This window comes from Triticum aestivum, chromosome 7D (genome assembly GCF_018294505.1).
Source record: "Triticum aestivum cultivar Chinese Spring chromosome 7D, IWGSC CS RefSeq v2.1, whole genome shotgun sequence".
Lineage (NCBI taxonomy): Eukaryota > Viridiplantae > Streptophyta > Magnoliopsida > Poales > Poaceae > Triticum > Triticum aestivum.
The window spans coordinates 212,172,233-212,192,586 of NC_057814.1; positions in this window are offsets into that span (position 1 = coordinate 212,172,233).

A 20,354-nucleotide genomic window follows, 5' to 3' on the forward strand; every position below is an offset into this window, starting at 1 on the left:
TAAGGCGGTTGACTTTTTAAAATAATAATAATAATTCGAACGTGCAGAAAAAGTAAGAAAAGAAACACTAAACGGACTCCAAAAATCCCGAAATAAATTTTCCCCGTCCTCTAAAAATAAACCGGACAAGATGAACATTTATTTGGGCCTAAAATGCAATTTTGAAAAACGCGTATGTTTTCCTAATTCGAATAAAATCAGATAAAATCTAAATAAAATGAAATCTTTGTTTTTAATATTTTTCCTCCAATATTTCATTATTTGTGGAGAAGTCATTTTTTCCCCTCTCATATATTTTGATATGATATATTTTCGGAGAGAAAAATAATTAAAACAAACGATCCTATTTTCAACATTTGAGAAAACCCAAATATGAAAATAACGAAATCCCCAACTCTCTCAGTGGGTCCTTGAGTTGCGTGAAATTTCTATGATCGCAAATCAAAATGCAAAAAAATATGATATGCATGATGATCTAATGTGTAACATTCCAAATTGAAAATTTGGGATGTTACAAACCTACCCCTTTAAGATGAATCTCGCCCTCGAGATTCGGGTTGGCTAGAAAATAGGTGAGAGTGGTCCTTCCGTAGATCTTCCTCTCGCTCCCAGGTGGCTTCATCCTCGGTATGGTGACTCCACTGAACTTTGCAAAACTTGATAACCTTGCTGCGGGTGACTCGGCTGGCATCTCAAGAATCTTAACTGGTTTCTCCTCATAGGTCAAGTCACTATCCAGCTGAATCGCTTCCAATGGCACTGTATCTCTCAGTGGTATCTCAGCCATCTCTGCGTGGCACTTCTTCAGCTGAGAAACATAGAACACATCGTGAACTCCCGACAATCCTTCGGGTAATTCCAACTTGTAAGCAACTTCCCCCATACGCTCCAAAACTTTGTATGGTCCTACAAAACGTGGCGCTAACTTTCCCTTAACTCCAAAGCGCTTACTCCTCGAAGTGGTGATACTCGAAGATAAACTCTGTCTCTGACTTCGTAAACTGTCTCCTTGCGTTTAGAATCCGCATAACTCTTCTGCCTGGACTGGGCTACCTTGAGCCTATCGCGAATCAACTTCACTTTCTGTTCAGACTCTTTAATCAAATTTGGTCCAAACAACTGGCGGTCTCCAACTTCATCCCACAACAACGGTGTCCTGCACCTCCTTCCGTACAGAGCTTCGAAACGGGCCATCTTCAAACTGGATTGATAACTGTTGTTGTAAGAGAACTCTGCATATGTCAAATTGTCGTCCCAAATAGATCCATAATCTAGCGCACAAGCTCTCAACATGTCCTCCAAAATCTGATTGACTCTCTTGGTCTGTCCGTCTGTCTGTGGATGAAAGGCTGTACTGAACTCTAGCCTGGTACCCAAAGTCTCGTGCAACTGATTCCAAAACTTTGAAGTAAACTGGGTTCCTCTATCTGATGCAATGGTCCTCGGAACTCCATGCAGACATACGATCCTAGTCATGTATATCTTTGCCAACTTAGCACTTGTATAAGTGGTCTTTACTGGGATGAAATGAGCGACCTTCGTCAAACGATCGACTACAACCCATATCGAGTCATAGCCTGAACGAGTCCTGGGCAATCCTGTGATAAAATCCATGCCTAGCTTATCCCACTTCCATTCGGGTATCGGCAATGGTTGTAGCAATCCTGCTGGCTTCTGATGCTCTGCCTTTACTCTCTGACATACATCACAAACTGCTACATACTCCGCAATATCCTTCTTCATTCCGGTCCACCAGAAAGTATCCTTCAAATCCAAATACATCTTGGTATTTCCTGGGTGAATCGAATATGGTGAATCATGGGCCTCTTGCAGAATCAACTTCCTGATCTCCGGATCATTGGGCACATAAACGCGGTCCTCAAACCATAAGGTATCGTGTTCATCCTCACGAAATCCCTTGGCTTTTCCTTTACTCATCCTTTCCTTTATCTCAGCAATTTCCTTGTCTGTTTTCTGAGCTTCTCTGATCTTATCCATCAAAGTAGACTGAATCTCCAATGCTGCTACAAAAGCTCTTGGAACTATTTCCAAACATAGTTCACGAAGATCCTCTGCTAACTTCTTGGGTAACTCTCTGGTCATGAGCGTGTTGACATGGCTCTTGCGGCTCATCGCATCGGCTACTACGTTAGCCTTCCCTGGGTGATAATGCAATCTCATATCCTAATCCTTAATGAGCTCCAACCATCTCCTTTGCCTGAGATTCAACTCCTTCTGCGTGAAAATGTACTTCAAACTCTTGTGATCCGTGTACACCTCACAATGGTTTCCGATGAGAAAATGTCTCCATGTCTTCAACGCATGCACTACGGCTGCTAACTCCAAATCATGTGTAGCATGATTCAACTCATGGGGTTTAAGCTGTCGTGAGGCATATGAAACAACTCTTCCCTCCTGCATTAGCACTGCTCCAAGTCCTCGACGAGAAGCGTCACAATATACTTCATAATCCTAGCGTTGATCTGGCAGAATCAACACTGGCGCTGTAACCAAACGTTTCTTCAATTCCTGGAAACTAGCCTCACATTCCTCAGTCCAAATGAATTTGGTGTCCTTCTTCAACAACTCCGTCATAGGCTTTGCAATCTTCAAGAAATTCTCGATGAATCTCCGGTAATATCCTGCGAGTCCAAGAAAACTCCGGATTTCTCCAACTGTCGTGGGTGCTTCCCAATTTGTCACAGTGTTAACCTTGGTGGGATCTACTGCTATTCCTTCTCCGGATATAACATGTCCAAGGAGTCCAACTTCCTTTAACCAAAACTTGCACTTGCTGAACTTGGCATATAACTGATGTTCTCTGAGCTTTCCAAGTACCAAATGCAAATGCTCCTTATGCTCTTCTTCATTCTTCAAATAGACCAGAATATCATCAATGAACACTACGACGAACTTATCCAAAAACTCCATAAACACTATGTTCATCATGTTCATGAAATAGGCAGGTGCGTTAGTCAGGCCAAATGACATAATGGTGTACTCATAAGGCCCATACCTTGTGGTAAAAGCTGTCTTGGGTATATCCTGCTCTCGAATCTTCAACTGGTGGTATCCTGATCGCAAATCAATCTTGGAAAATACTTTAGCTCCTTGTAGTCGGTCAAACAGATCATTGATCATAGGCAGTGGGTACTTGTTCTTGATTGTTACTTCATTCAATCCACGATAATCAACAACCATCCTCAACGATCCATCTTTCTTCTCCACTAGAAGTACGGGTGATCCCCAAGGTGACGAACTTGGGCGAATATATCCTTTATCCAGTAACTCCTTAATCTGCTTCTTAATTTCTTCCAAATCCTTAGCGGGCATCCTGTACGGTCTCTTAGATATTGGCCTAGTGCCTGGTAAAAGCTCAATAAAAAACTCGATGTCTCTATCCGGTGGCATGCCTAGCAACTGCTCTGGAAATACGCCAGGGAATTCCTTCACCACTGGTACTTCCTCCTGTACAACTCCTGATAAGGAATTCACTTGAGTCCTCTTCGGCACATGTCGGGATACATACTTAATCCTTCTTCCTTCTGGGGTAGTAAGCAAAATCGTCTTACTGGCGCAATCGATGTTTCCTCCATACATCGATAGCCAATCCATTCCCAAAATCACATCCAAACCTTGTGACTCCAAAACTATTAGGTCTGAGGGGAAAACGTGCCTACCTATGGCCAATGGCAACTGAAAACATCCTTGGCTTGCCATATACTCTGCTCCTGGTGAGGTTACTAACACAGGCGTTCTAAGAACTTTGGTGGGAAACTTAAACTTATCCACAAATCCCCTTGATATGTATGAATGTGATGCACCAGTATAAAAAAGAACGATTGCAGTAAATGACTTAACCAAGAACTTACCTATTACTGCATCAGGCTGTGCTTCAACCTCCTCCACATTAACGTGGTTCACCTGTCCCCTGTTGAAAGGGTTCGGCTTCTTCCCCGAGCTTCCATTGCCATTTCCATTCTTTGCTTCTGGACAATCAGTGGCATAATGTCCAGTCTTCTGGCACTTGAAACAGGTAACGTGGCTTAGATCCCTCTTGGCTGGAGTTGATGGGTTGGTACGGTTCTGTCCGTTGCTTCCTCCGTTCCCATTGCCATTCTTGGGGCCACTATGATTGTGCGAACTTCCTCCATTGTGATTGTGACTTCCATGGTTATGCTGAAGGTGTCCTCCCGAGTTCGGGGTAAAACGAGGCTTCTGGTGAGCTCTTGTACTGTACTTTCCTTGTCCATACTTCCTCTTACGACTCCCAATCTGCTGCTGCTTCCCTTCAATCATGAGAGCTCTATCTACCAACTCCTGGTAGTTGTTAAAAGTTGCCACCATCAACTGCATGCTCAGCTCATCATTTAGTCCTTCCAGAAACTTCTCCTGCTTAGCTGCATCCGTAGCAACATCATCTGGGGCATAACGTGCTAACTTACTAAAATCCTCCACGTACTGGCCAACGGTACGTCCTCCTTGGCGTAAGTTGCGAAACTCACGCTTCTTCATGGCCATAGCTCCTGCTGAAACATGGGCAGTACGGAAAGCTTACTGAAACTGGTCCCATGTGACAGTGTCAATGGGGTGAGTGGCTGTGTAATTCTCCCACCATGATGCTGTGGGTCCATCAAGCTGATGTGCGGCAAAACACACTCTCTCCGCATCTGTGCATCCTGCAGTGGTCAGCTCCCTTCCAACCTTGCGGAGCCAATCATCTGCCATAATCGGCTCGGTGCTACTGGAAAACACCGGCGGATTCAGCCTAAGAAATCGGGCTAAGTGATCAACAGGTGGTGGTGGTGGGTTGTTGTTGTTGTTGCCTTGGTTTTGAACTAGCACTTGCATCAGGGCATTCTGCTGCTGAATCAACTGAGTGATCTCCAGTGGGAAAACAAATCCGGTGTCGCGTCTCGGAGGCATCTGATGGTTTAGAAAAGATGTGAAAATAGAATAGAATGAGGTCTAGAGGGAAAACACTACCCATATGCACATGAGAAAAACACAATCATATCACTCCAATCAATTCAAACAAGGCATACAATCGATCTAACTATCGTTACAAAGTGCTTGGACTATAATATATACATGGTGAATAATACTACTAATTTGGTGGTCTACTAGAAAAATTGCTCAGTCGAAGACTCCATGATATCTGCTCCGGCTTCATCCTCCAAATCATCCTCACTGGGGTCCGAGTCAGTGTCGTCAATGATGATGTAATTCTCCGGGCAAGTAGAATCATCATCATCTCCTCCTGGTGCTGGGTCTCCCATGAAAACTCCTAGCTTCTTTGTCAGGTCGTCATTCTTCTCCACTAGTGCGACGATTTCCTCCATATAATTCTCGCGTGTAGCCTTGAGTTCTTCCTCCAGTTCCATGACCCTAGTCTTTGCCTTCTTCAGTTCTATCATGTCTGCGCACATCTGGTTCTCCTGGTGACGAATGTGCTGGTTTAACTCCTGGATGAAAGCTGCAATAGATCTATCCTTCCTGGTACTGATCATCTCCCATTGCTCGTCTCGGCGTCCACAAATCTGATAGATAGTATCCTTGAGATCATTGTGGTACACTTCTCCAATGCGTCCCATGGTGATGTGGGCTGCCATGCTCTTTCCTAGACTCCAGGTTGGTGCATCAAAGGAAAACTCTATGGGCTCAGTGATTGGCGTGAACGTCCTTCCTGGAACTTGAACTTGAATCATCCAGCGCTCCTTTTCTGGTAGTGTGGCGTTGTAGGTTCCGGTGAAGCTTGGTATTCTGATGTTCAGGTACTTAGTAACTTCCCTCAAGTGTCGTCCAAAAGGTGTATCCTCATCTGGTTGCGCGAACTTGTTCCTTGCATCCGCCATCCTAAAAGAGTGGAAGAAAGGAGAGGAGTCAGAAATGAGAAGAGAGTAGTGATCTAGGGCTTTAGCTTAGTGGTCGTGTCCTACAGTGAGCGTGTGCTCTGATACCATCTCTGTAGCGACCAGACCTCAAACAATCTAGTCTCTATGCATCAGTGTCATCCCTGGATCGGTAATGCTGACACGCACAGTACTTTGAAGGATTTATAACAGAGTAGCAATCACACACTTATTACATCGAATAGTTCAAGAGAACTCAATACAATAAATATGGCTTAAGGCCATCTAAAATACGATAACAGCGGAAGGCTTGGAAGATAAAGTGAGTCCATCAACTCCAACGACATCACTGAGTATAAGACCATGACCTAAGGCTCCTTACTCGTCGTCTGAAAAGTCTGCAACATGATACGTTGCAGCCCGAAAACGGGTCAGCACATGGAATATGCTGGCAAAGTAACACATAGAGAGTAATGAACAGAATAATGCTATCACTACATGCATATTTGGCTGGTGGAAAGCTCTATGGTTACAGTTTTGCGAAAAGCCAATTTTTCCCTACCACAAAGGAATAAATTTTATTTAACTATCATGGTGGTTGTTAAACATTGAGAAGGTACCTCCAACTCAATCCCAATTAAGAACGTGATTAATCCAATCAAATTAAATTAAGCAACATGATGATGAGATTCACATGATAATCCAAGAACTAGATACTCAAGATGTCCATAACCGGGGACACGGCTAATCATGATTAGTTTGTACACTCTGCAGAGGTTTGTGCACTTTTCCCCACAAGACTCGATCGCCTCTGCTTGATTTCTCGCACTACATGGTGTTTTTGAAACGGATGACCGAGACACAGTCTTTCAGAAACACTACTCTTTACTCCGAGTGGACAGTTACACCTACTTTCCCCTACATCTGCTAGCCCACCTCTTCAAGAGGTCATGTAACCTACTCAACTATGCTAGAGCCCATAATAGCTTGTGGCTGCACACGGAAGTTTCTAGCATGAATAATCTCATGATCCCTTTGAGTCTGGGTGGCGGTCCATAGGATGATCACACGGGTACTCCGGGATATCCAAAAATACAGGCAACACTGGTTTCTCCAGGTGCCTCAATCCACCCAGATGTAAATTAAAGTAGCCACCTAACCATAAATTAATAATCTCACATCTGTCATGAAGAATTCACTCAAACCCAATCCACGTCTATGAGCATAGCATAGCAATATAAGCAAACGTAGAAGTAACTCCCAAAGGTTTGATAGTAAACAGGACAATAGGTACTACCTCATCTACTTCCCAAAACCCACATATTAATCAGATCCTAATCATGCAACTGTTTGAGGATTGATCTAATGCAATAAAACTGGGTGAGGAAAAGTATGATCAAAGTGTTACTTGCCTTGTTGATGATCCGTGAAACCTAGACACTCGTAGTAGCACGCTTCGCACTCCGGGTACTCTATCGCAAACAAACAATACATACATAAGCAATCAAGCAAGGGTGCACGAAATAAAACTCAAAATAAGAGATCTAACCAGAAAGTTCAACTTAAGAACTCCGGTTTGCAAAAGAATCAATTCAAACGAAGCAACGAAGGTCAAACGGCGAAAGAAACAAGCTTCATTTACTAATCTCGATCTAAGTGAAATTTTACAGTAGCAAAAACTTGTTTGAGTTGGTTAGACGGAAAGAGAATTTCGAGACGAAACTCTAGGCGCTTGAATCGCCTGATTCCGATAAATGAGCGAAAATTTATTCCTTTGATACGTTGCAGCCCGAAAACGGGTCTGCACATGGAATATGCTGGCAAAGTAACACATAGAGAGTAATGAACAGAATAATGCTATCACTACATGCATATTTGGCTGGTGGAAAGCTCTATGGTTACAGTTTTGCGAAAAGCCAATTTTTCCCTACCACAAAGGAATAAATTTTATTTAACTATCATGGTGGTTGTTAAACATTGAGAAGGTACCCCAACTCAATCCCAATTAAGAACGTGATTAACCCAATCAAATTAAATTAAGTAACATGATGATGAGATTCACATGATAATCCAAGAACTAGATACTCAAGATGCCCATAACCGGGGACACGGCTAATCATGATTAGTTTGTACACTCTGCAGAGGTTTGTGCACTTTTCCCCACAAGACTTGATCGCCTCCGCTTGATTTCTCGCACTACATGGTGTTTGAGAAACGGATGACCGAGACACAGTCTTTCAGAAACACTACTCTTTACTCCGGGTGGACAGTTACACCTACTTTCCCCTACATCTGCTAGCCCACCTCTTCAAGAGGTCATGTAACCTACTCAACTATGCTAGAGCCCATAATAGCTTGTGGCTGCACACGGAAGTTTCTAGCATGAATAATCTCATGATCCCTTTGAGTCTGGGTGGCGGTCCATAGGATGATCACACGGGTACTCCGGGATATCCAAAAATACAGGCAACACTGGTTTCTCCAGGTGCCTCAATCCACCCAGATGTAAATTAAAGTAGCCACCTAACCATAAATTAATAATCTCACATCTGTCATGAAGAATTCACTCAAACCCAATCCACGTCTACGAGCATAGCATAGCAATATAAGCAAACGTAGAAGTAACTCCCAAAGGTTTGATAGTAAACAGGACAATAGGTACTACCTCATCTACTTCCCAAAACCCACATATTAATCAGATCCTAATCATGCAACTGTTTGAGGATTGATCTAATGCAATAAAACTGGGTGAGGAAAAGTATGATCAAAGTGTTACTTGCCTTGTTGATGATCCGTGAAACCTAGAGACTCGTAGTAGCACGCTTCGCACTCCGGGTACTCTATCGCAAACAAACAATACATACGTAAGCAATCAAGAAAGGGCGCACGAAATAAAACTCAAAATAAGAGATCTAACCAGAAAGTTCAACTTAAGAACTCCGGTTTGCAAAAGTATCAATTCAAACGAAGCAACGAAGGTCAAACGGCGAAAGAAACAAGCTTCATTTACTAATCTGAATCTAAGTCAAATTTTAAAGTAGCAAAAACTTGTTTGAGTTGGTTAAGCGGAAAGAGAATTTCGAGACGAAACTCTAGGCGCTTGAATCGCCTGATTCCGATAAACGAGCGAAAAGTTATACTAAAACGAAAAACAGATCAGAAATCGCGATCAGGAATAATCGCGGAAAATCTGAGAAAAAGAAAAACTGACGAACAGGCTAACGAACGAACGTTCGCTGTTTGTAAAAAAACGAAAACCGATCGTTAAAACGAACAAACGAACGGGCGTTCGCTATTTACCTAAACCGGAAAAAATAAACCGATCTAATATTAAAAAAACGCATCTCGGTTTCGAAATAAAACCGAACGGTTTTTCAAGAAAATCCGGCAGCTACCTCGGTTCGCGTGACGGCGGTGGCGGCGAGCGGCTCCGGCGGGTGGCGGGTCGGGCGGCGGTGGCTGCGACTTGGGCTAAGGCGGGGCTCGGGCCGCGGCTTTAAAGGCCGGCCGGGCTGAGGTGTCCGGGTCGGACACGGCCCATAAGGCGGTTGACTTTTAAAAAAGAAAAAATTTGGACGTGCAGAAAAAGTAAGGAAAGAAATACTAAACGAACTCCAAAAATCCTGAAATAAATTTTCCCCGTCCTCTGAAAATAAGCCGGACAAGATGAACATTTATTTGTGCCTAAAATGCAATTTTGAAAAACGCATATTTTTCCTAATTCGAATAAAATAAAATAAAATATTTGTTTTTAATATTTTTCCTCTAATATTTCATTATTTGTGGAGAAGTCATTTTATCACCTCTCATATATTTTGATATGAAATATTTTTGGAGAGAAAAATAATTAAAACAAATGATCCTATTTTCAAAATTTGAGAAAACCCAAATATGAAAAAAACGAAATCCCCAACTCTCTCCGTGGCTCCTTGAGTTGTGTGAAATTTCTAGGATCGCAAATCAAAATGCAATAAAATATGATATGCATGATGATCTAATGTATAACATTCCAAATTGAAAATTTGGGATGTTACAGGTGCTGTCGAGGCGGCGGACAACACGCCCAGCGGAGGTGGCCGCGGATGAAGAGGCGCTCTTCTCGTACCAGGTGCTGTCGAGGCGGCGGACGACGCACCCGGCGATGGTGGCCGCGGACGAAGCGGCACTCTTTCTCGTGCCAGATGCAATGAAGACGGCGGACGACGCAGGACAAGGAGACTGCATCAACACCGTCAGGCCCATCGCCAACATCATCAACCCACTGCCGTGGAGGATTGCGGTGTGGAGCTCACAAGGAGGATGTAGGTGTGGTGCTCGTTGGGGACACCGTTGACGTCTGCTTCGTCAAGATGGAGCCCAGAGGCGTGGAGGCTTGCGAGGATGCCGCCGCCGTGCCACGGTGGATGGACGGAGCTCGTTAGGACGATGCCCATCATCTTCTTCATCAAGCAAGCGCCATGGAGGACGGAGGCGCGGAGCTCGAAGGATGCCGCCGCGTTCCACGGGCATGGCGCCACGGAGTTCGCCAAGACGACACCAATGTCAACATCATCAATCTGGCCATGGAGAACGGAGAGGCGGAGCTTGCGAGGATGGCGCCGCCGTGCCGCGGTGGATGGACGGAGCTCGCTAGGATGACGCCGTCCTCTTGTTCATCAAGTGAGTGCCATGGAGGACGGAGGCGCGGAACTCGGAGGATGTAGCCGCGTTCCGCGGGCTTGGCGCCACAGAGTTTGCAAAGACGACGCCAAGGTCAACATGATCAATCCGGTGCCATGTATGGACGTAGCTCGCTAGGACGACGCGCCTAGCAGAGGTGGTCGAGGACGATGGAGCACTCTTCTCAGATTTGAGGAGGCGAACGACACGCCCAACGAAGGTGGCCGCGGACGAAGAGGCGCTCTTCTCATACAGGTGCTGTCGAGGCGGCGGACAACACGCCCAGCGGAGGTGGCCGCGGACAAAGAGGCGCTGTTCTCGTACCAGGTGCTGTCGAGGCGGCGGACGACGCGCCCGGCGGTGGTGGCCGCGGACGAAGCGACACTCTTTCTCGTACCAGATGCAATGAAGACGGCAGACGACGCAAGACAAGGAGACTGCATCAACACCATCGGGCCCATCGCCAACATCATCAACCCAGTGCCGTGGAGGATTGCGGTGTGGAGCTCGCAAGGAGGACATAGGTGTGGTGCTCATTGGGGACACCGTTGACGTCTGCTTCGTCAAGATGGAGCCCAGAGGCGTGGAGGCTTGCGAGGATGCCGCCGCCGTGCCACAGTGGATGGACGGAGCTCGTTAGGACGATGCCCATCGTCTTCTTCATCAAGCAAGCGCCATGGAGGACGGAGGCGCGGAGCTCGGAGGATGCCGACGCGTTCCGCGGGCATGGCTCCACGGAGTTCGCCAAGACGACGCCAATGTCAACGTCATCAATCTGGTGCCATGGAGGACGGAGAGGCGGAGCTTGCGAGGATGCCGCCGCCGTGCCGTGGTGGATGGACGGAGCTCGCTAGGATGACTCCCGTCCTCTTCTTCAACAAGCGAGTGCCATGGAGGATGGAGCCGCGGAGCTCGGAGGATGTAGCCGCGTTCCCCGGGCATGGCGCCACGGAGTTCGCAAAGACGACACCAAGGTCAACATCATCAATCCGGTGCCATGTATGGACGGAGCTCGCTAGGACGACGCTCGTCGTTTTCTTCATCAAGCAAGCACCATGGAGGAAGAAGGTATGGAGGTCGCGAGGATGCCGCCACCGTGCCATGGTGGATGGCGGTGCGCAGCTCGCCAAGACGATGCCCATCATCAACATCATCAACCCGGTAACTTGGAGGATATATGGCGCAGAGCTCTCGCAAGAAGGACGTCGCCAATGTCAGCATCACCAAGCCGTTGTCGTGAAGGATGGAGGTCTGGAGCTCGCAGGACGACACCATCGATGTCTACCTCGTCAAGATGGAGCCCGCGACCCGGAACCATGAAGAGGATGCACACCCCGGTACTGCCCGTAACACAGAGAAGATGGTGCTACACGGTATCTCCGTGGCCCAAAGCCCATGAAGACGAGGCGAGATGGCTAGGAGGCAACATGGCTTCACCAACACTAAGTTTTGATGGCCCCGTGAGGCGGCATCCTTTGTCTTGACGGACTGCCGTAAACTCGGCGTCCAGCCAAGATGAGGTGCCAACCACACCGGCATTGCCGATATGAGCGAGAGCTGGTTTTACACCGACGTCGGTCTCCATAAGAATACTCCCGCGAGGTGAACCCCTAGCGTACCCCGACGAAACTGCTACATCGTCAAGAAGTCCGAGCAGAGCAGGACCCATGCAACTTCAACACCGACTACATCAACGCTGTCAAGACCGACGAGGCGCGACGGCGAGGGCGAACGTGGCCAGCACAAAGCCATGTTTTGAGCGGCACGTGTACCGACGAGGACACGGGCTTTGCCGCCGCCCACACCACACACACACCATCATCATCATGCATGGAGAACGCGAAGCGAAGACGTCGACCACACGGCTTAATCGGAGGTATCTCGCGGAGCAACCCGCGGGAGTAATTAACCGGGAGCTTTTCGAGGTCCCGGGAACCAGGAGACCGTACATCGCCATAGTCAGGCAGGCCGCGCCAGTAGGCCATGGAGCGCAACCATTTTTTATGGGATCTTGTAATTTTGTTCATCCAAAGAGATAAATGAAATACTTGTTTCCCGTATCACTTTTCTTTGTGTACTATGGTACACTGGCACGCCCGCATTTTTCTTTTTCCCCAACGCATGAGAGAAATCAAACACGTCCTCTTCCCTTCTCATGGAGCGCTCATAAGATTTTTCTCGTGTCAAACAGTATGTCTTGCGTGGGATACCCGTGGTGACAACGGGGTATTCTATTGATTCACTTGATGTATATTTTGGTGATCAACTTGCGGGTTCCGTGACCTTGGGAGTCTATGCATAGGGGTTGGCACACGTTTTCGTCTTGATTCTCCAGTAGAAACTTTGGGGCACTCTTGGAAGTACTTTGTGTTGGTTTGAATAGATGAATCTGAGATTGTGTGATGCATATGGTATAATCATACCCACGGATACTCGAGGTGACATTGGAGTATCTAGGTGACATTAGGGTTTTGGTTGATTTGTGTCTTAAGGTGTTATTCTAGTACGAACTCTATGATAGATCAAACGGAAAGAATAGCTTCATGTTATTTTACTACGGACTCTTGAATAGATTGATCAGAAAGAATAACTTTGAGGTGGTTTCGTACCCTACAATAATCTCTTCCTTTGTTCTCCGCTATTAGTGACTTTGGAGTGACTCTTTGTTGCAAGTTGAGGGATAGTTATATGATCTAATTATTTTATTATTGTTGAGATAACTTGCACTAGTGAAAGTATGAACCCTAGGCCTTGTTTCCTAGCATTGCAATACCGTTTACGATCACTTTTATCATTAGTTACCTTGCTGTTTTTATATTTTCAGATTACAAAAACCTATATCTACCATCCATATTGCACTTGTATCACCATCTCTTCGCCGAACTAGTGCACCTATACAATTTGCCATTGTATTCGGTGTGTTGGGGACACAAGAGACTCTTTGTTATTTGGTTGCAGGGTTGTTTGAGAGAGACCATCTTCAACCTACGCCTCCCACGGATTGATAAACCTTAGGTCATCCACTTGAGGAAGTTTGCTACTGCCCTACAAACCTCTGCACTTGGAGGCCCAACAAAGTCTACAAGAAGAAGGTTGCGTAGTAGACATTAGTATGTATTTTGCAAATCTCTATGTCTCCCTCCTTGACTTGATCACGGATGGAGTTGAAGTGTCTCTTGATGTGTTTGGTTCTTTTGTGACATCTGGATTCCTTCGCCAAGGCAATTGTTGCAGTATTGTCACAAAAGATTTTCATTGGACCCGATGCACTAGGTATTATACCTAGATTGGATATGAACTCCTTCATCCAGACTCCTTCATTCGCTGCTTCCGAAGCAGCTATGTACTTCACTTCACACGTAGATCCCGCCACGACGCTTTGCTTGGAACTGCACCAACTGACAGCTCTACCATTCAATTTAAATACGTATCCGGTTTGTGACTTAAGGTCATCCGGATCAGTGTCAAATCTAGAATCGACGTAACCATTTGCGACGAGCTCTTTGTCACCTCCATAAACGAGAAACATATCCTTAGTCCATTTCAGGTACTTCAGGATGTTCTTGACCGCTGTCTAGTGATCCACTCCTGGATTACTTTGGTACCTCCCTGCTAGACTTATAGCAAGGCAGACATCAGGTCTGGTACACACCATAGCATACTTGATAGAACCTATGACTGAGGCATCGGGAATGACTTCCATTTTCTCTCTATCTTCTGCAGTGGTCGGGCATTGAGTCTGACTCAACTCCAAGATGCTTGCACCAGTCCATAAGTGGAGCGATGGAGCTTGCACACTTTGTTAGCACCTTTAGGATCGACAAAAACTTCTGGTTGCATCATATACAACTCTTCTTAAAGAAATCTATTAAGGAATGCAGTTTTGACGTCCATTTGCTAGAATTCATAATCATAAAACGTGGCAATTGCTAACATGATTCGGACAGACTTAAGCATCGCTACGGGTGAGAAAGTCTCATCGTAGTCAACTCCTTGAACTTGTTGAAAACCTTTTGCGACAAGTCGAGCTTTGTTGACAGTAACATTGCCATCAGCGTTTGTGTTCTTCTTGAAGATCCATTTATTTTCTATGGATCGCCGATCATCGGGCAAGTCAACCAAAGTCCATACTTTGTTCTCATACATGGATCCAATCTAAGATTTCATGGCGTGAAGCCATTTATCGGAATTTGGGCTCATCATCACTTCTTCATAGTTCGTAGGTTCGTCATGGTCTAGTAACCTGACCTCCAAAACAGAATTACCGTACCACTCTGGTGTGCAACGTGCTTTGGTGGACCTACGAGGTTCTGTAGTAACTCGATCTGAAGTTTCATGATCATTATCATTAGCTTCCTGTTTAGCTGGTGTAGGCATCACGGGAACAGTTTTCTGTGATGAGCTACTTTCCAATTCGGGAGAAGGTACAATTACCTCATCTAGTTCTACTTTCCTCCCACTCACTTCTTTCGAGAGAAACTCGTTCTCTAGAAAGGATCCATTCTTAGCAACAAAGATCTTGCCTTCGAATTTGTAACGCCCCAAGACCGACGCTCCAGATGCCTTCCATATATTTTGTGATCGCCGTGTGTTTCTTTTGCTTGCTCTATTTATTTTGCATTGTATCATGTCATCATGAGCATTGCATTGCATGTTTTCTAGAAAACTTGCACCCGTTGATAGTTGCCGCTTCTTCCTCGTCTCTGTTGACCTTTCTCAAGACCGACCATTCGTTTGCTGCCCGACCGTTTGACCCTCTCTACACAATACTCAAACCCCTCGCCTGTGTCCGAAAACTAACCCGAACCCGACCCGCTCAGTCATCACCATTGGGTCCGGATCATCACCAAACATCTATAAAACATCACCGTATCTTTGTTGGACTCTCCTAGCTTATTTTTCTTGACCGTCCGATTTAAATCGGAGGGACCAAATATCCCCTAACCTAAATTCATCTGCTATATATACTAGTCTAACCCGAGACCAAATCCCTAATTTCTAGGGATCCTCCTCCCCGCCGCCAGTCTCTGGTTCCCTCGGGATCCATCCCGAGCCAACCCACAGCCGCCACTCCTCTCCTGGATCTCCCCTGCTTCCCTCGTCCTCCCTCGATTTGCGCCGCCGCCCAACCACTCCCTCCAACCAGCGCCTCCCCGCCGCCTTGCACGCCCACGCCGCCGGCGACCACAGCAGCAGCAGGTCATGCTGTCGGCCTCATCCCGCTCCTCTCCTCCCCTGTATCTCCCTTCCTCCCCGTGCTTCTCTCTCTCACGTCTCCCTCTCGTTTCTTTGGCAGGAAACCCCATGGCCGCCGACCCTCTGCCTCGCCTTGGGTCTCGCTTGGTTGCCGTCTCGCTGCTGGATCAGCCGAGCCCCTTGCGCGCCTCCTTGCTCAAGCAGGAGCTCGACCTGCTGCCACGACCACCACCGGCGACCAGGACCAGGCCGTCCCTCGTCCGCACCCTACCCCTCCTTCTCTTTTCCTTCTTCCCCTGGTTCGTCTCTCTTCCTCACCCCGCGGTCTCTCTTTCTTCAGGGAGAATAGGAACAAGCCCGCCATGGCCGTGCCTGACCTGCGCCAAGCTCCGCCGCCTCCCTGCCAAGTCCATTCCGCCGGAGTCCCTTGAAGCAGCCGCCCTGGATCTCATCTCCGGCCCCGTCCGCGACCTCCCCGACCCGCGCCACCGCGAGCTGCCTCCTTCCCTTGGATCCTCGCCGCCCTTCGCCCTGCTCGCCTCCTCAGCTTCCTTCGAGCAGGGAGGACGACGCACCTCTGCTCGCTGCGTTGACCGCGCCTTCCTCGCCTACGTGGACCGCGACCACGACTTAGGCCCAGCGCGCCAGCCTCCCTTGCCGGCCTCACCTCACCGTCGAACTGGGCCGTGGCCCATGGTGAGCAGCCCCCCAGCGCCCTCCTGTTTCTTTTTTTCTGCTGTTGGGCCAGCAGTTTCGGCCCACGTATGTTTTTTTTCAGTCCAGCGATTTTACCTATTATCCAGGAGTTTACAGATTTACAGAAGTCCCTCTTGATCATGCATTTAATAACTCACAAACCGTGCATCATTTGTAAATAATTTATACATGTAAAATGCTTAGAATTTTATCTAGTTTCATAATATGCTGCTTGCATCCATGTTTAAAATGTTTAAAGTGTTGTTTGTTTAATTTTCCTCAAATGCCATGTTAAAATGATTTATTTCATAACTAAATAACCGTAGCTCGGATTTAAATAAACTTTATATGTAAATGGGGTAGAAAAATGCATAGATTAACATGGTGCACTTTATTTTGCTGTTTAACAACATTAAAATTGTATTTAGGGCAGAACAGTACCAATTCCAAAATATGCATATGGGGATTTTCTGGAATTGTTGTTTGTTGTTCCGGCCTCATTTAAACTTGCCTAAATAGTTAGTTTTATTATGCCTCACCTCTTGCCATGTTAATCAACATTTAATATTGTTGGGTACATAAACAAGAGCGAACTAAATAACTTGAATGTGGTGTTTCGTCAATATGCAAACTCGTTGCATTTTGAGCTCCACTTAATTTGTAGTGTTGTTTGTTGCACTTTGCCATGCCATGCCTCATTAAACCGGACATGCATCATACTTGTTTGTGCATCATGCCATGTGTACATGGTGGTTGTTTACTATGTTGTTTGTTTCTTTCCGGGTAGCTTCTCTCGTTAGCTTCGGTTTCGTTCCGGAGTTGTGAGGATTTTTTCGACTTCATCCGTTTGTCTTCTTCATGGACTCGTTCTTCTTCCTAGCGGGATTTCAGGCAAGATGATCATACCCTCGAAATCACTTCTATCTTTGCTTGCTAGTTGTCCGCTCTATTGCTTTCCCGCGCTACCTACCACTTGTTATATCATGCCTCCCATATTGCCATGTCAAGCCTCTAACCCACCTTTCCTAGCAAACCGTTGTTTGGCTATGTTACCGCTTTTGCTCAGCCCCTCTTATAGCGTTGCTAGTTGCAGGTGAAGATGAAGTTTGTTCCATGTTGGAACATGGATATGTTGGGATATCACAATATCTCTTATTTAATTAATGCATCTATATACTTGGTAAAGGGTGGAAGGCTCGGCCTTATGCCTGGTGTTTTGTTCCACTCTTGCCGCCCTAGTTCCCGTCATACTGGTGTTATGTTCCTTGATTTTGCGTTCCTTACGCGGTTGGGTGATTTATGGGACCCCCTTGACAGTTCGCCTTGAATAAAACTCCTTCAGCAAGGCCCAACCTTGGTTTTACCATTTGCTACCACCTATCCCCTTTTCCCTTGGGTTCTGCAGACTCAAGGGTCATCTTTATTTTAGACCCCCCCGGGCCAGTGCTCCTTCGAGTGTTGGTCCGAACCGAGCTGCCTGCGGGGCCACCTTGGGGAAACTTGAGGGCTGGTTTTACTCGTAGCTAGTCTCATCCGGTGTTGCCCTGAGAACGAGATATGTGCAGCTCCTATCGGGATTTGTTGGCACATCGGGCGGCTTTGCTGGTCTTTTTTTACCATTGTCGAAATGTCTTGTAAACCGGGATTCCGAGACTGAACGGGTCTTCCCGGGAGAAGGTTTATCCTTCGTTGACCGTGAGAGCTTATAATGGGCTAAGTTGGGACACCCCTGCAGGGTATTATCTTTCGAAAGCCGTGCCCGCGGTTATGTGGCAGATGGGAATTTGTTAATGTCCGGTTGTAGAGAACTTGACACTCGACTTAATTAAAACGCATCAACCGCGTGTGTAGCCGTGATGGTCTCTTTTCGACGGAGTCCGGGAAGAGAACACGACTTTTCGGTTATGTTTGACGTAAGTAGGAGTTCAGGATCACTTCTTGATCATTGCTAGTTGACGACCGTTCCGTTGCTCCTCTTCTCGCTCTTATTTGCGTATGTTAGCCACCATACATGCTAGTGCTTGCTGCAGCTCCACCTCACTACCCTTTTCCTACTCCTAAGCTTAAATAGTCTTGATCTCGCCGGTGTGAGATTGCTGAGTCCTCGTGACTCACCAGATACTTCCAAAATAGTTGCAGGTGCCGACGATACCAGTGCAGGTGACGCAACCGAGCCCAAGTGGGAGTTCGACGAAGACCTTGGTCGTTACTATGTTTCGTTTTCCTGTTGATCAGTAGTGGAGCCCAGTTGGGACGATCGGGGATCTAGCATTTGGGGTTGTCTTCTTTTCTTTTGGTTCCGTAGTCGGACCTATGTGTGTACTCTGATTGATGTATGATTTATTTATGTATTGTGTGAAGTGGCGATTGTAAGCCAACTCTTTATCCCATTCTTGTTCATTACATGGGATTGTGTGAAGATGACCCTTCTTGCGACAAAACCACAATGCGGTTATGCCTCTAAGTCGTGCCTCGACACGTGGGAGATATAGCCGCATCGTGGGTGTTACAGAATTTGTGATAGATGGTGTACCCAACAGTTTCTTTTGGGTATCCTATGAAGACGTACTTCTCCGATTTGGGTTCGAGCTTATCAGGCTGAAGCTTTTTCACATAAGCATCGCAACCTCAAACTTCAAGAAACGACAGCTTAGGTTTCTTGCCAAACCATAGTTCATACGGTGTCGTCTCAACGGATTTAGACGGTGCCTTATTTAACGTGAATGCAGTTGTCTCTAATGCATAACCCCAAAACGATAGTGGTAAACCGGTAAGAGACATCATTGATTGCACCATATATAATAAAGTACGGTTACGATGTTCGGACACACCATTACGTTGTGGTGTTCTAGGTGGCGAGAGTTGTGAAACTATTCCACATTGTTTTAAATGAAGGCCAAACTCATAACTCAAATATTCGCCTCCGCGATCAGATCGTGGAAACTTTATTTTCTTGTTACGATGATTCTCCACTTCACTCTGAAATTCCTTGAACTTTTCAAATGTTTCAGACTTGTGCTTCATCAAGTAGATATACCCGTATCTCCTCAAATCATTTGTGAAGGTCGGAAAATAACGATACCCGCCGCGAGCCTCTACACTCATCGGACCACATACATAGGTATGTATTATTTCAAGTAAGTCAGTGGCTTGCTCCATTGTTCCGAGAACGGAGTTTTAGTCATTTTGCCCATGAGGCATGGTTCACAAGCATCAAATGCTCATAATCAAGTGATCCGAAAGTCCATCCGCATGGAGTTTGTTCATGCGCTTTACACCAATGTGACCTAAACGGCAGTGCCACAAATATGTTGCACTATAATTATCAACTTTGCATATTTTGGCATCAATATTATGAATATGTGTATCACCACAATCGAGATTCAAAAAAATAGACCACTCTTCAAGGGTGCATAACCATAAAAGATATTACTGATATAAATAGAACAACCATTATCCTCTGATTTAAATGAATAGCCGTCTCGCATTAAACAAGATCCAGATATAATGTTCATGCTCAACGCTGGCACCAAATAACAATTATTCAGGTCTAAAACTAATCCCGAAGGTAGATGCAGAGGTAGCGTGCCGATGGCGATCACATCGACCATGGAACCATTCTCGACACGCATCGTCACCTCGTCCTTAGCCAATCTTCGTTTAATCTGTAGCCCCTGTTTCGAGTTACAAATATGAGCAACCAAACCGGTATCAAATACCCAGGCACTACTCCGAGCATTAGTAAGGTACACATCAATAACATGTATATCAAATATACCTTTGTTCACTTTGCCATCCTTCTTATCCGCCAAATACTTGGGGCAGTTCCGCTTCCAGTGACCAATCCCTTTGCAATAGAAGCACTCAGTTTCAGGCTTAGGTCCAGACTTGGGCTTCTTCCCGGGAGTGGCAACTTGCTTGCCATTCTTCTTGAAGTTCCCTTTCTTTCCT